Source organism: Lygodium microphyllum, chromosome 4, assembly GCF_053477565.2.
Source record: "Lygodium microphyllum isolate KBCC chromosome 4, Lygodium_microphyllum_v1.1.10, whole genome shotgun sequence".
Classification (NCBI taxonomy): Eukaryota; Viridiplantae; Streptophyta; class Polypodiopsida; order Schizaeales; family Lygodiaceae; genus Lygodium; species Lygodium microphyllum.
In genome coordinates, this window is record NC_141138.1 from 30,920,079 (window position 1) to 30,934,917 (window position 14,839).

Consider the following 14,839-nt stretch of genomic DNA (forward strand, 5'->3'; position numbering starts at 1 on the left):
AGTTTCAGCCATGGTTTATGTTGAGAATATGCTCTACTATGGTTGTGAAGTGAGAACATTTGAGAAATATGAGTTATGGATGCATCCAATGGGTTTCTAACAAGAGTTTTGGATAATTTTTTAGTTTTATGTTATGTTTTTGCTGGCTAGAAATTTTCAGCAGGTTTGGGGTATATGGCATGGTTAAACAATAGTGGCCAATGTTGTGACCGTGATGCCTCATGGAAATTCTCGTACAGTATGCTTTTCTTTTGGCACAATGCAATGCAATCGAGGACGATTGCATGGATTTCTAGGGGCTGGTCTGTCACAGGGACATGAAATTTTGAGATGCTTTAATCTTGCTGATAACATTTTATTAAGTTATTAATCAAATGTGCAAGGTTGTGTAGCACATGTGATACACATAGCAGTTATTTCATGGTAATAGGCAAAGGACCCTGAGGATGCAGTATAGGTGTCAAAGGAAAAAGTTGTGACAAGTTATGCTAGTTGGGCTTTGGCGGTCAATTGGTGTTACTTTTGACCCTAGGACAATTGTTTGGCCAATAAGTATCAGTAGTGACACTAGGGACTATCATTAATTAATTAATTAATGCTATTCTAAGGGTCACCAGAGGTTGGGGACCACTCTAGGTTGCTAATGGCCTAGCCAATTTAATTATGGATCATTGGATAGGCACATTCAATTTTGTGCAAGGTCAAAAGGGCTAAAATTCGTTTTCAAAATTATTTAATGATTGGATAATGTTAAAAATTTGGTTTACTAGGTTGCCACTTGGCAAAAATACCATTCAAACTAAGAAAACGTTTTTTGGGCCTAGTTTCAACCATTCAGACGGTTTTCCAGCCTATATATGAGAGAGAGAATTTGCTGCAGATCAGAACTAAGACCAGTTTTCAGCCATTTGCTGCAGGAGACAATAGCAAGAGGCCCTAGGGGATCGGGCGCTAGTAGGAGGACCATGAGGATCAAACGGCAACATCTTGAGGTCGATGATAGTAGTTTTGGGGCCCTTTGGCAGTGGGCAGCAGATACCCGGCAGATTCGACAGGTTGCAAGCAAAATTTAGCCATTTTGTGCGAGGAATCTTTGAATTTTCTCTCTTTGGCATTCTAACACCTATTCTAACCCATTCTTAGGAGATCTCAGCTTATCTTAGCCAAATTTGATGGATAGCAAAGAGAATTCTGTTGTAAATCCTAAAGTTTTGCAAAAATTAGGGTTTAGCAACCACCTTGGGACCTGTATCATTAGTAGAAGGCATTGTATACTGAATTTAGCACTTGAAATTTGTGGAATTATCTGAAGAGGAGTTTTTAATGCAACACAAGGCTGTGTTTTCAGCGTTCAAGTGCGAGTAGGTGGGCTGCGCATTAGAACAAGGTTGAGGCAAGTGTGGGTGTTGAGCTGAAACATGCTTTTCAGCTGATTAGCATTCTTAAATAGCCCCAAAACACACCTAATTAATGAAAAACCCTAAAAAGGGGAGCCGTCCGAGAGAGTTTTAGTGGTCTCTCAAAAATCGTAAATTTTGGGGCATCCTTCTACATCTATAAATAGACAGGCTGCCCCCATTCAGCCTTATTCTGTTTGTCTAGGTTTCACACTCTCCAATGCAGATTTCAGCCATCAGCCTACCTCCACGTGGCTGTCTAGCCTTCGCAACTTCTGCCACCTCATCATCTAGCCTTGCAGTGCCCTAGCCCCTTCTTCCAGCTGTTGCCCCTGTCTGGCACCATCCCTCCTACTGCGTTTGGTCCTGTTCCTCATCGCCAGCACCTCCACCCTCATCTGCTCTCTACGTTTGAACTTTGCAGCTTCTAGCTGTTGGCGACAGTAGGCAGCCCTCCTCCATCAGGCAACCTCTAGTACCCTGTGTTTTGGTCGTCCACTCTGTCTGCTGTTTCTTCTCTCTTCTCTTCTCTTCTCCATGTTTGCTGAGTTCACTCTGTGTTCCTCTCCGCAAACCCTACTGTCTCGCTGGTATGTCATCTTTTGATATGGTATTAGAGTTGGATTTGTTCAAACAGTGGCAAAGATCCTCCACTCCAGTAAAGGGAAAAACTGGTGATGGGTTCAGCATCCACTTCTCTTCTTCTTCCACTCCATCAAAATCTCATTTTTGCAGGTTTCAGGTGTTTTCAGTTTGCTGCCCACACCCCTTTTGTAGAGGACATCGTAGTCTCAATATCCCTTGCTGTCATCTACAATTTGGCACCTATTTCCAGCTTTCCACCCACAGTTTGCAGCTGTTTAAATTAGAGCAATTGTTGCTGATCACTCTCCATTCAGAAAATAATCTCGTTTTTGCTGATTTCAGGTATTTCAGCTTGTTGTCCACACCGCAGATGCGGAGGACATTGCGGTCCAAGTTGGCCATTGCTGTCTACAACAGTCTGGCACCTGTTCCCAGCCTACCACACATTGTTTGCATATTGACTGCTCTTGCTAGTTTTTCCTGCGTTTTTAGTCTTTCTCTCTTCCCACCTGCGTCTTTCTATTGGTTGCAACCTCTTATTGTTGGTCACATCCTCCTCTCACTGGCAGCTCACTTCCAACCCTTCTACTGCCCTCCCACCCTTGAGGCGGACATTGCAGTTCGTGCTTTATATTGCCCTCACACCCCTTGAGGCGGACATTGCGGTTCGTGGTTCATGGTGATTGATCTCTTCCTTCTTCAAGAAGGCACACTGGTATCCATGGCTTCTTTACCGATAGATGACCAAACTACTGGGTGCTCCTATTGTGGCATCACCAGACACACCGCTGATGCTTGCCGACTTCGACCTTTGCTCCCCACCTCGCTAGAGTATATGTGTCTTCCACGAGGCACTCCTTGTGCCACCTCTCCTTTTTGGGCCACGGAGATCATTTTGCATCGGCTATTAGAGTACCATGCTTAAGGCAATAAGACGCATCCGATGCGCACTAAGTCCTTTCGAGCACATGGAGGATCGATTGGTGCTACGACCTCTTGGAGATCGTCGCAATGCCAACGGTAGTCTTCTTCCACTTATTTTCAGGTACAGTGGCTTTCACGACCTACGGATCTGCAGTCCGCTCCATTGAGAGACAGTGATTGTTTGATACCGTCTCCTCATCAATCCGCTCCTTCGAGAGACAGTGGCTGCTCAACTTCTTCCTCTTCTTTGGCTACCCAATCCGCTCCACTGAGAGACAATGATTGTTGTCTATCTCTTGCTCATTTTGAGCCCCACCCTTTCCTACCCTTTGCTACCCTCGACTACTTAGGTTTGAGAGGCTACCTTTGGGAGCTCTTTGGCACCCCAAATGCCTTCTTTGGCACGACCGGTGGCACTATCTTCATCATCAGACAATTAAGAGTCCGTGATCCATGAGTTTTTGGATTCCCTATCTACTTCAGAGGGGGATTTTATTTCTTTGCCCTTAGAGGGGGCATCTACTTCTTTTTCGACTTCAGTAGGGGCCCCTCCAACTCCCACCTCAGAGGGGGATGTTATTTTTTTGCCCTTAGAGGGGGAATCTACTTCTTCTTCGACTTCAGCAGGGGCCCCTCCAACTCCCACCTCAGAGGGGGATGTTATTTCTTTGCCCTTAGAGGAGGCATCTACTTCTTCTTTGACTTCAGCAGGGGCCCCTCCAACTCCCACCTCAGAGGAGGAGCCTACTCCACATGAAGTTCTTCACCCATTCTCTACTTTCTTGGGGTGGTTGTCTTCGACTAGTCATCTCTTCTACTAATACCCAAGATCTTCAGGTACCACCTAGATCGGGACCTTGGAGGTACTCAACCGCGACTTTGCGATGAGACCTTCGTATTCTTGCCAGCATGAATGCACGGAGTTAGTGGCTTCTGTCGCAAGGTTAAGTTTCGGGTTCTCCAGTTCACTTTGTCTAGTGTTCTTTACTGCAGGTTACTTTACGGGTGGAAATCTTGGATCTTAGGGATTCTCTACATCTTCTTCCTCCTCTTCTCTTCTTGCCTTGGTCACTTGGTCAGCATGGAGCCATCTCCCAAGATCGAGTACAGACATATCCTTATGGTTCTCGGCACCACACAAAGTCTGACATTCCTCCTATGCATTGCATGTTTTCATCATCTTTGTACTAGGGTGCTTGGGCAAGTGAACAATTTTCCCACGAGGGACACTGTCCAAGTGGCATCTGCTGCATGAACATTCTTCAGCATGTAGCATTGCATCTCCACCTCACTTTTCTCTTGTTTCCCTTTTTGGGCTTGAGAGGGGGTGTTGAGAAACTCTTCGCCCTTAACCCTTCACCCGTACCTTGCGTTTTTGCATTTTGCGTTTAGGTTTTGCAGCCCTAAAAAGAGGCGCCATCCTAGACTAAATGTGCCTATTTACAGGCCACTCTCTCAATTATTCCTCACGGCTGATTCATTTAGTTCGTCACCTCTTCTCTCTAGTCTCTCCACTATCCTCACACCCCTTCAGGAGGACATTGCAGTTCGTGGTTCGTGGCTGTCTTCATCATCTTCCTTGTGCTACGGTACCCTCGTTCCCTTGTATCACATTCACTCCATGATTCAGGTCTTCATCATTCCATTCATCATAGTTTCTTCTCTCTTCTCTTCTCTTCTCCATGTTTGTCGAGTTCACTCTGTGTTCCTCCTTGCAAACCCTACTGTCTCGCTAGTACGTCATCTTTTGACACTGTATTCTCTTACATTCATTTACAGCATTTATTCACTTCAGAGTTGTGTTCTCTCTCTCCCTTCTTTTGTTTGTGTTGGAGTTTCTGTGTTTGAGTTTTGAGTTTTGCTCTCTGTCTACGTTTGTCTCTTTGTGTTTTGTCGTGGTCGTACACTCTTGTGTGTCCTCAATGCAAACCCTAGCAGTTTTCTTCACAGTGGGCGTGTGAGAAAAGAGAGGATTTGTTGAAGTTGTTGCTTGTTTTGCTGTTAGAGAAGGAAGAAGGTTGCGTTTTTGGCCTTCAAGTGCAGATTTTACCTTTTCATTTCGTTCGGTGGATGAAGAAGGAACGGGACGAGCGAACCTCAACCCTAGTAGGCTATATTTTCACAGAAGGGGGACTGCTTTTTGTGTTTTGTGTAAGCATTGTAGGTGAAGATGTCTTCTGAGGCCGAGATAGAGTTTCAGGCGATCATGGATCGGAAGGTGCCCATCCTACCGGCTCTTCCTTCAGATCGAAAGCTCGATGGTGAGAACTAGTACATCTGGCGGGTTATGATGCTTGCCGTATTGGAGTCCTATGATTTGGTGGAGCTTGTTATAGAGGCTATTAATCGTCCTTCTTTGCGAGACGAGTCCAAACTCTCTTCGAGTGAAAAGACAGAGTTGGCAAAGGCTCAGGCACATTGGGATAAACTCAATACACGCATTTGCTCGTTTTTATCTCTCTCATGTACTACAGTTGTTATCTGTTGAGATTTCTGCAATCACACGTACTTAGCCTCTTTGTATGGAGCAGTGTGGGCTCAGGACTAGAATCCCATAAGCATAGTAGGAGAAATGCTACCATCCAGTTCCTATAAAGCATTGTACTTGCCCTCTTTTCTAATGCAATGTCATAGTACTTTTGTTCTTCAGTAAAGTCTTTGTGTCATTGTTAGTCTATATACAAGATTGTGTTTATGAGTCCAAGATTCCATCTTGAAACCTAATTCACTTGTGTAACAATCAGTCATGTCAGTGTCTTCATGAACTCACTCTTTCTCTTCCAACTTCCATAGCTTCCGCCTCAAGCCATGTTCTAGATCCATGTTTTTACATTCTCTCTCATATAGAGCATTTGACAGTGGCTAGGGAGATACAGCTGGAGTTGGTTCAGATGTATAATCGGATGACTGTCATAAAGCGAGTTTCTTTGGAAGTGCAAATGAGGACTATGAGTGTCAACAAGTCATCATCCATGCGGGAGCATATCAATAAGCTACGGCAGCTTCAGATGTAGGTTCAAAATTCATGGAAGGTGATCACTTCTGAATACATGGTGATAACTCTTCTTTCACAGTTATTGCCTTGCTTTAGTGGTTTTTATTCCGCCTTGATTGCTTTAGAACGGTTTGAGACTCTTCGGTGGAAAGAGTTTGTTCTTATGGTCTTGGACCAAGAGGAGCAATTGAAAGGAACCAATGCTTCGAAATTTGAAGCTTTGGTTGGTCTATCCTCTAGAAGAAGGGGAAGGACCAAAAGAAGAAGAACGACAAATCTAAGAAGGACAAAGACAAGGAGTCTACTTGTCACATTTGTGGCAAAACAGGTCATTGAAAGAAGGATTGCCTTGACAAGGAGAAGAAGGAGAAGGAGAAGAAGGAGAAATCTTCGAAGGATTCCGAAGCGGTGGCTACTTCCTGATCAGCTGCTTTCCTCCATTTGGAGGTGGTTGAGGATTAGACCCTTCCGGCTTCTGATGCTACGTTGACGGCCCCATTTACTTGGGAGTGGATTGTTGACAGTGGTACCTCTAGGCATATGACTTCTCCTTTAGCAGGTGTTACTCATTTGCGGCCTTTTCATAGTCAGATTCTTCTTGGAGATAGTTCGTCTCTTCCTATTCAGGGACGGGGCAACATGTATCTTATTCCAGATGGGCGTGGTGGTGCCTATGCATCTGAGGTACTTTATGTGCCGGCTTTGGGGTATCATCTTCTCTTAGTGCACAAGATTTGTGCCCTCGGCCTCTTGGTCGAATTTCATGTGGACTTTTTTCGGATTCTTGATCGAGGATCGAGAGTGGTTATTTCTTCAGGTTATGAGGAGAATGGAGTCTACAAGTTGCGGTCTTCTTCTGCCTTGACTTCTCTTCTTCTTACCTCTCAAACTTAGTCCGAGCTTTGGCATGCTCGGTTTGGTCACCTCAATCATGAATACATTTAGAAGGTGTCTAAGGACCAATTTGTTCGAGGTTTTGCCAGATATTGTGGTGAATCAGTAGCCTTGTGTATCCTGCATCTCTGGGAAGTAGACTCGTGATGTTCCTAGCAAGGCTTCGAGGTGGTCTTTAGTACCCTTGGAGCTTGTTTTCACCGATATTTGTGGACTGATGAGGATGGATTCCCTTTAAGGGAGTTTGTATTTCATGCTCATTGCAGATGATTACATCAGGATGACATGGGCCTATTTCTTGAAGCTGAAGTCGGAGGCTTTCTCCAACTTCAAGGATTGGTTGCTCTTTGAAGAGAACTGATCTAGGCGGAAACTGAAGACCTTACGATCGAATAAGGGCGGAGAATTTGTTTCTAATGAGTTTACTCGGTTTTGTGCAGATCATGGCATACACCAGGAGTTTGCCAATACAAACACCCTTCAGAGAATGACATTTTGGAGCGGAAGAATCGCGGAGAATCTGTTTCTAATGAGGTTACTCGGTTTTGTGCAGATCATGGCATACACCAGGAGTTTGCCAATACAAACACCCTTCAGAGAATGACATTTTGGAGCGGAAGAATCGCAGTGTGATTGAGATGGCCCGTACTATGATGGAGCATCATGAGACACCTCAGTGTCTATGGGCTGAGGCTATGGCTACTTCATTTCATATCCTTAATTGTTTCCCTACTCCGTTGTTGTTGGTATGACTCCTTTTGAGGCATACTTTGAATCAAAGCTTGATGTTTCTTATTTTAGGGTTTTTGGGTGTGATGCTTATGTTCACATCCCGAAGACACAGCGTGACAAATTTGAAGTTGCTTCCAGAAGACAAGTGTTTGTGGGCTATAGCTTGCAATCTCAAAACTACCGATTGTATGATCTTGTTAAACGGGATGTCTATATGAGCCGTGGTGTTCGGTTCGTGGAGGTTCTAGCCCCAGAGAGGAGTGAGGATCACCCTATATTTTCCTCTTGAGCCTGTGTCTCTTGAGGACTCTTTTTCGGGTGGAGGAGCCTACTACCCAGCCATTGGATTCACCGATTGGTCCTCTGTTGCCGTTGGACCTTCCAAAAACTTCAGCAGATAGAGAGCGCCAAGGTGAGATTTGCGGCCTCCTCCTCATTGGGCCCATGACACACTTTGAGATTCAGGGATTGAGGGGGTCCCTGAGGAGTGGCAACTGCAGGATGGACCGCGGAGGTCACTGCAGCACCAGACACATACTATGGAGCTTGTTTGCTCTAACTATTGTTTGATGTCCCGTGTTATGCCAGATAGAGAGCCTATATCAGTGAAGGAGGCTTTACAGTCTGATCATTGGTGGAAAGCGATGGAAGCTGAGTTGGAGGCTATTGAGCGGAATGGCACTTGGTACCTTGTGCCTTGTCTCTCTCATAAGAAGGTGATTGGTGTCAAATGGGTTTTCAAGACCAAGTACCATAGTGATGGCTCTTTGGACAAGCACAAGGCTCGCCTTGTTGCTAAAGGTTTTGCACAACGCCCAGGTGTTGATTTCCATGATACTTTTGCCCCTATTGCTTGCATGGCAACTATTCATGCTGTTCTTGTCTTGACTAGTCATAGGAGATGGCATGTCTTTTAGTTGGATGTGAAGTCGGCCTTCTTGAATGGTGATTTGAAGGAGGAGATCTATGTAGAGCAGCTTCTTGGCTTTGGTTCCTCAGATGGGAAGGTTTACAGGCTGAAGAAGGCCTTGTATGGCATTAATCAGGCTCCGCGTGCTTGGAACGAGAAGATTGATTCGTTTCTTCAGGCCAAGTTGGGATATCAGCGCTCTAAAGCCGATTTGTAGCTTTATGTGCACACTTCTGAGGGAGGTCATGTGTTGTTTGCTTTGTATGTTGATGACTTTATTGTTACAGGTAATCATGCCCAGTAGGTCGTTGAGATGAAGGCAGCCCTACATCAGAAGTTCGAGGTGACGGATTTAGGACTTTTCCATTTCTTTTTGGGCCACGAGATATATTAGTCTCAAAGGGGGATTTTCATCTCTCAGTAGAGATATGTGCAGGAGCTCTTGGTGACTTTTGAGATGGAGGATTGTTGGTCCATTTCTACTCGTTGGTCCATTTCTACTCCTATGGATCCAAATTGGAAGGCCTCTTCACACGCAGATTCTCCTTTGGCGGATGCTACCCGTTACCGTCAGCTGATTGGATCATTGATTTGGCTCCTCAATATACGGGCTGATCTATGTTTTGCTGTAGGTCTTTTGGCTGGGTTCATGAGTGCACCTCAGCAGGTGTATTGGCAAGCTGCTCAGAGGACACTTCGGTTTTTGAGGGGGATCTCTGACCTCGGGATTTCCTATCCAGTAGGTACAGGTGCTTCTGATTTTGTTCTTGCAGGTTAGAGTGATTCGGATTGGGCTGGTGACGTGGATCAAAGGTGGTCTACCACAGGTTATTGTTTTACCTTGGGTGCTGGTGCTATCTCTTGGAGTAGCAAGAAGCAGCCCATGGTAGCCCTATCTTCGATTGAGGTAGAGTATCGAGCTAAGTCTTCTACCACACGTGAGATTGTGTGGCTTCGACGGTTGTTGGAGGAGCTTGGCTGCCCCCAGACTCGTCCTACTATTTTGCGGTGCATTTAATGCAGCCGATCTGATCATTTATGGGCATTACTTTCAGCCTATAAATAGGCTGAGTTTCCAGCAGTCTTTGTGCATTGTCTTTGACAAATTTCGGCCTGCTAATTGCAGAGATTTCTCTCGGGGCTGACGGAGATTGAGATCCTCGAGGTGGAGACATACATAGATATTTTCTTTGCACCCGTGTATAGTTCTGCATCCTTATACATCATTCTTCACTGCAGATTTTCTGTGTTTCACTGTCTCTTTCTTGCTCTCTCTTCTTTCTCTGTTCACTCTCTGTCACAGTCATTTGCTTCCGCATTGCTTCACTCTGACAGAATGACTCGGAACCACTAGCAATACCTTGATGCTCCATTTGTGGGGATCAAAAATAGAAAAAATGGAACATCAATTTACATTCTGGGGAAATGACTTGGAACCACTAGCAATACCTTGATGCCCCATTTGCAGGGATCAAAAACAAAAAAATTGGAACATCAATTTACATTTTGGGGAAAGGTATTGTCCTGGTAAAAATTCAACTTGCTTATTTTCCATTTGCTCTTGTTATTTTTAACGGCACCATCAACAATAGTAAACTAGTTCAATGTCACATTTGACACCAATATCCATCTTTGTCTTCTTTCAACGAAGGTTGTATGGTTGTGTGTCAAAGTTGCCCTTTTGGCTGTTGTTGTTTTTAATGGCACCAACAACATTACTAAACTAGTTTTGTGTTACATTTGAGACCAATATCCATCAGGTAGTTGCAAGTTTATATTCCCCATGTGTGGTCTTTTGTGACATGTCAACCCACCACCATCCATTCTTGGGTCTTGGATAAATTGCCATTGTTTGTTATCTTGCAGCCAGAACATCCTTGTTTGTTTTAGTTTCTATGTTGGACTTGCCTTTAGCATACGAGAAGGACATGAAATGCTTTTATATTTTATTTAGATGTCCTAATATTCATGGTTGTATTGGTCATGCTTTGGGATTGTTGTTGTGGCAAGTAGTTGCAATGGTTTGTGCTGGAGTTGTCTTTGTGTTGAATGAATGGAGATCTTATATTTCCACTTCAATTGTGCTTTCTCCATAAATTGTCTTCTTTTCAATAGTAGCCTTTGGCCTTCTTAGGTTGTTTTGTGGCCATCTCTTTGGCTTTAGTTGGTTAGTTAGAAGCCCATTTCATAATATTTTAATTCATCAATCTTCACACATGCACATGCATGTGCCCATGTGCATGCACGCATGAGTGTGCGCGCGCACACACACACACACACACATAATTTGATGTGCTTGTGGAAAATGGTGCTTTGCAAAGTCCAATGGCATCCGATAGAGGACAGATTGGTTGTCAATTCATTGCAAAAATGGAAATTTTCGTGGTGTCACATCAGCTTTAATTTCATGGCTCCGCCTTGGATTGGTCTCGGTGGCTGATGCCACTCTCTTGAATTGAGGTACACTAATGTCTTTTTGCACAATTAGATGGGTCTTTCAAGTCCCTCATGGCTACCATGATCTTTGGGGCAAGGTCTCTAGCCTTTTGCAAGACCGCCAACCTTTTCTTGTCTTAGATTTTGAATGTCCCTAGCAGGATTGGGAACTCATAGGGTGTTTGAGTCTCCAATTTTCTTTGATTAATTAGATTTAGTATCTTATGATCAAGGATCGCTCATGGCTGACCACCAAAGCTAATGCACTTTGGGGATTGCACAAATCTAGAGTCTAGTGGAAATTGACAGTGCTAGAGGGATAGCTCAACAAGATGCTATTCATCTCCAAAATATTCATTTGGAGAATGGTGCTGGGTGGTCTTTCACTTGCATCGGCTCTTCACTGCAGGGGCATTTCCAAATTCCAATGGAAATTGTTCTTTTGTTACATTGTAGTTGAGTCTTCCCGTCACAAATTCTTCTCCTGTCTTGGAAAATTCGGGTCCTTTCTGCCATTTAGCATGGGGGGGGGGGGGGGACTCAGACGCATCCATTTGATGGGTCTTTGGAAAGGCTAAAGATCATGGTGTGACGTAACCCCATAGGATGATTCTCTTTCATTTTCTTAGATTCTAGGGTTGCTGGCATATTTGGGTCACTCACAGTGCCTTCATTTTTTATCTTGCCTTGGGTATCCAGAGTCATGTTGTGAAACTTAAGGGACTTATTGAGTGGTAGCTTGATCTTATTCAACATGCTAATATCTTGACCCGAGATGATTTAGCACTTTGCATTGAGCAGTCTCTTCAGGGACCTTGCCCTAACTGTTGCACCTCTTTTAGTCATACCACTTTTATACTCATTTGATATAATATAACCAACCACTCGTTGAGAGAGAGAGAGAGAGAGAGAGAGAGAGAGGTTTTACGAAAAAAAAGAGAGAGAGAGAGATGAAATGAAATGATATATTAACATCTACAAAAGGCCAAAATGACCTATGAGACCATGAGTTACAATCATGTGTATGATGGTACAACTGTCTGTGTATGATGGTACAACTGTCTGGGCAAAATATGTATGTAGCACAAAGCAAAATAAGAAAGGAAACTAACTATAGCTATGTGTAAAACATAGAGCTCCATCTAGTAACAATGAGCTCCAAATGGTAGAGTCTCATGTGGGTATGGAGGACCTAGCTCTAGCCCGAGCAATAATCCCTTGTATCCGCCTATGAAGGTGTCGTCGGTGTCTGTGCCGAGGCCTAGGACATCTGGATCGGCTAAGCTGAGCGGCTCGATCAATCAGTACTCCTTGTTTGTGTGTGGACTGTGGCGGTGAGAGAGGCTCTTGTGTGGACTGTGGTTGTAACTGTATTGAAGTCTTCTGAGTCTCCTTTGCAAAGAAGTCTGTGAGCTGCCTTTGTGAAGGGCCTCAATGTCGTGGGGCAGTTGTACTCTCGAGGCGCATGTCATGAAGCCGTCGTATCTCAAGAAGAAAGAGGCCAAGGCATCGCTGATCGGTAAAATCCATGACTCTAGATAGTGGTCCAATTCCATCTCTAAAGAGAGAGTGGAAACGGCCACGGACCTCATAATACGCTGGGCAATGGCAACAAAGCAAGAGGTTGACCATCCTATTGACTTGTTTTGCCAACACAAATCCCATCAACAAACCTCCCTATCGTTGCTCCTCTGTCTCTGGCTCTAATTGGCATATCTGGCATATGCACTCCTCTGATGGGATGGATCTATATCTGCCAGTATCAATCTCTAGTTGATGTGAGAAGGTGCGCAACTGGCCAATAGTACATCTGATCCCATGGGAAAGGTGGGTGTCCATGTTTCTTGGGCGAACAATAAATCCATCCTCTGTAGTATGAAGGAAATGCATACGGTAGAAAGCCATCTTTGTCCCTAGTTCCTGCCCTGGCATCAACCATGTCTGCCTGATATCCAATTGGGTAAGATCCATCCTGATGATCTTGCGGATCTCCAACCTGCTCAGATCAAGAGATGGTGCATCAAGGGAGTACTAGAAGGGGGGTAACTTGTCCATGCTAAAGCCATGCAACTCAAACAAGGCCGACATCTTTGCATACCAACATGAAGTATCACCCTCTTTGGCAAGCTGCCTGGAGGACTCAAGGGCCAACCGTGCATATCTATGTCTGGGTAAGTCCCATAGGCTATGTATATATGCGACCGATCAGGTGAGGGTCTCTACCGCAATCGGTATAGTTGCTAGTTCGGCTCTGATGATCTCATGTGGCACTGAGGCCTTACATGTGATCATCGTGGATATCATGGACACTAGGGGTTTCTCCATTGACCTCCATCCGTCATAAAAGCGCCCTGATCTGCTACGGTGGTCAAGACTAGGCTCCCATATCTGAACTCCATAAAGTAGTGTGGATGTGACCAGTGTATCGAAGAGCCATAGCTTGGTACGGGGTTCTTGGAATTGCACCTTTGAGCACATCCTCTCCTAACCACCTACTACTCTATATCCGTGATCAGTCTAGTGTTTGTTGCCTCTCGCATAGAAAAGGTGGGCCTTGTGAATAAGACTCCTAGGTATGTATAAAAATCCACATACTCTAGCTCCTCAGATCCATATGTGAATTTAGTTGCTGATCTCTTGACCCATTGTGGTGTAGCATTAAATACCATCACCTTGGTTTTACCAAGGTTCACTGAAAACTCACTATCCAAAGTATAGGAGTGTAGTGCATCCAAGTGTCTGTGTAGACCCTTTGGAGAGTTAGCTATCAATACAATGTCATCTGCATATAGTAGGAGAGGTATCCAAGTGCCAGCCAGTGGAGCTCCTCTCTCGCCTTCCTGTGAAATGTAGTCAACAATCCTATCAATGTACATGCCAAATAATGTCGGAGAGAGAGGGCATCCTTGCTTCACCCCAATGGTGGAGTAAATAGGTGCTGAAAGGCCCTCAGGTGTCCAGACTCTGCCCACAACTCTCTCATACAGTGCCAAAATACCCCAACTGAGCTCTTTAGGTACTCCCATGGTATGCAATCTATTTATCAGCCTGTTTCTCAGTACTGTGTCAAAGGCTTTGCGGAAGTCCACAAAGCAATAGTAGGTCCCGTCGGCCATGGGCCCTTCCCTCCTCAATGATTGCTCTGAGTGTGAGGATGTGATCCAATGCGGAGAAGCCTCTCCTAAAGCTAGCCTGTCCCTGGGCTCTAAGACCCAACATCTCTGCCCACCTGCTTAACTCATGCTCAAGGATGGAAGCATATAACTTAGCCAATGTATGCCCAACCATGATAGTCTGATAGTTACTCGGTAGAGTAGGGTCCCCTGACTTGAGGATAGGCACAATAGTGTTCGTGCTCCAGCTTTCTGGTAGGCCTTCACACATGGCTTTGTTAAACATGTAAGCTAGGAATCCTGCCACCAAATCTATAGCATGGATCAAGTGCTCGGCTACCAATCCATCGTGATCTTGTGCCTTTCCTTTGTTAAGTCTGTTAATGGCCTCTCGGACCCTACTTTCTGTAAAGAAAGTAGTGGTCTCTGGACAAGGCTCAAGTGGGTCAGGAAGAGGTGGCTAACCCTCCACAGTATAAAGACTAGCTGCATACTCCTCCCAGATAGTGGTAGATGTAATAGGTGTGGTCGGGCAATGCTCTTTGAAAAGCCTCCAAGCCTCTCTAAAGTCATGGCTCAAGAATAACTGATATAGGTCTAGCTCCAACTGGGCCAAGAATGTTCTCTTCTTCCACCGTGTGAGGCGTCTAAAGAGTATTTGTGCCTGTCTATGGGTAGTGGATCCCAATGCTATCTCTCTCTGTAGCCGTGCTCTGGTCTCACGGCACTCATCATCAAACCAGCTGTTCCGAGGTGTCACCTTGGTGGAGGCTCTCTGTGTGGGTCATGAGTGTGGGAAGGCTACACCTGCAGCGATGTATAGGGCCTCATTGAACTGTTGAGTCAACTCCTG

General features: G+C 44.8%; 1 protein-coding gene across 5 annotated transcripts in view; it reads left to right on the forward strand.

The window, feature by feature from the left end:
- LOC148036915 (uncharacterized) overlaps positions 1 to 14,839 on the forward strand; it is a 180,977-nt gene that overhangs the window by 47,739 nt on the left and 118,399 nt on the right. The window lies entirely within an intron of this gene.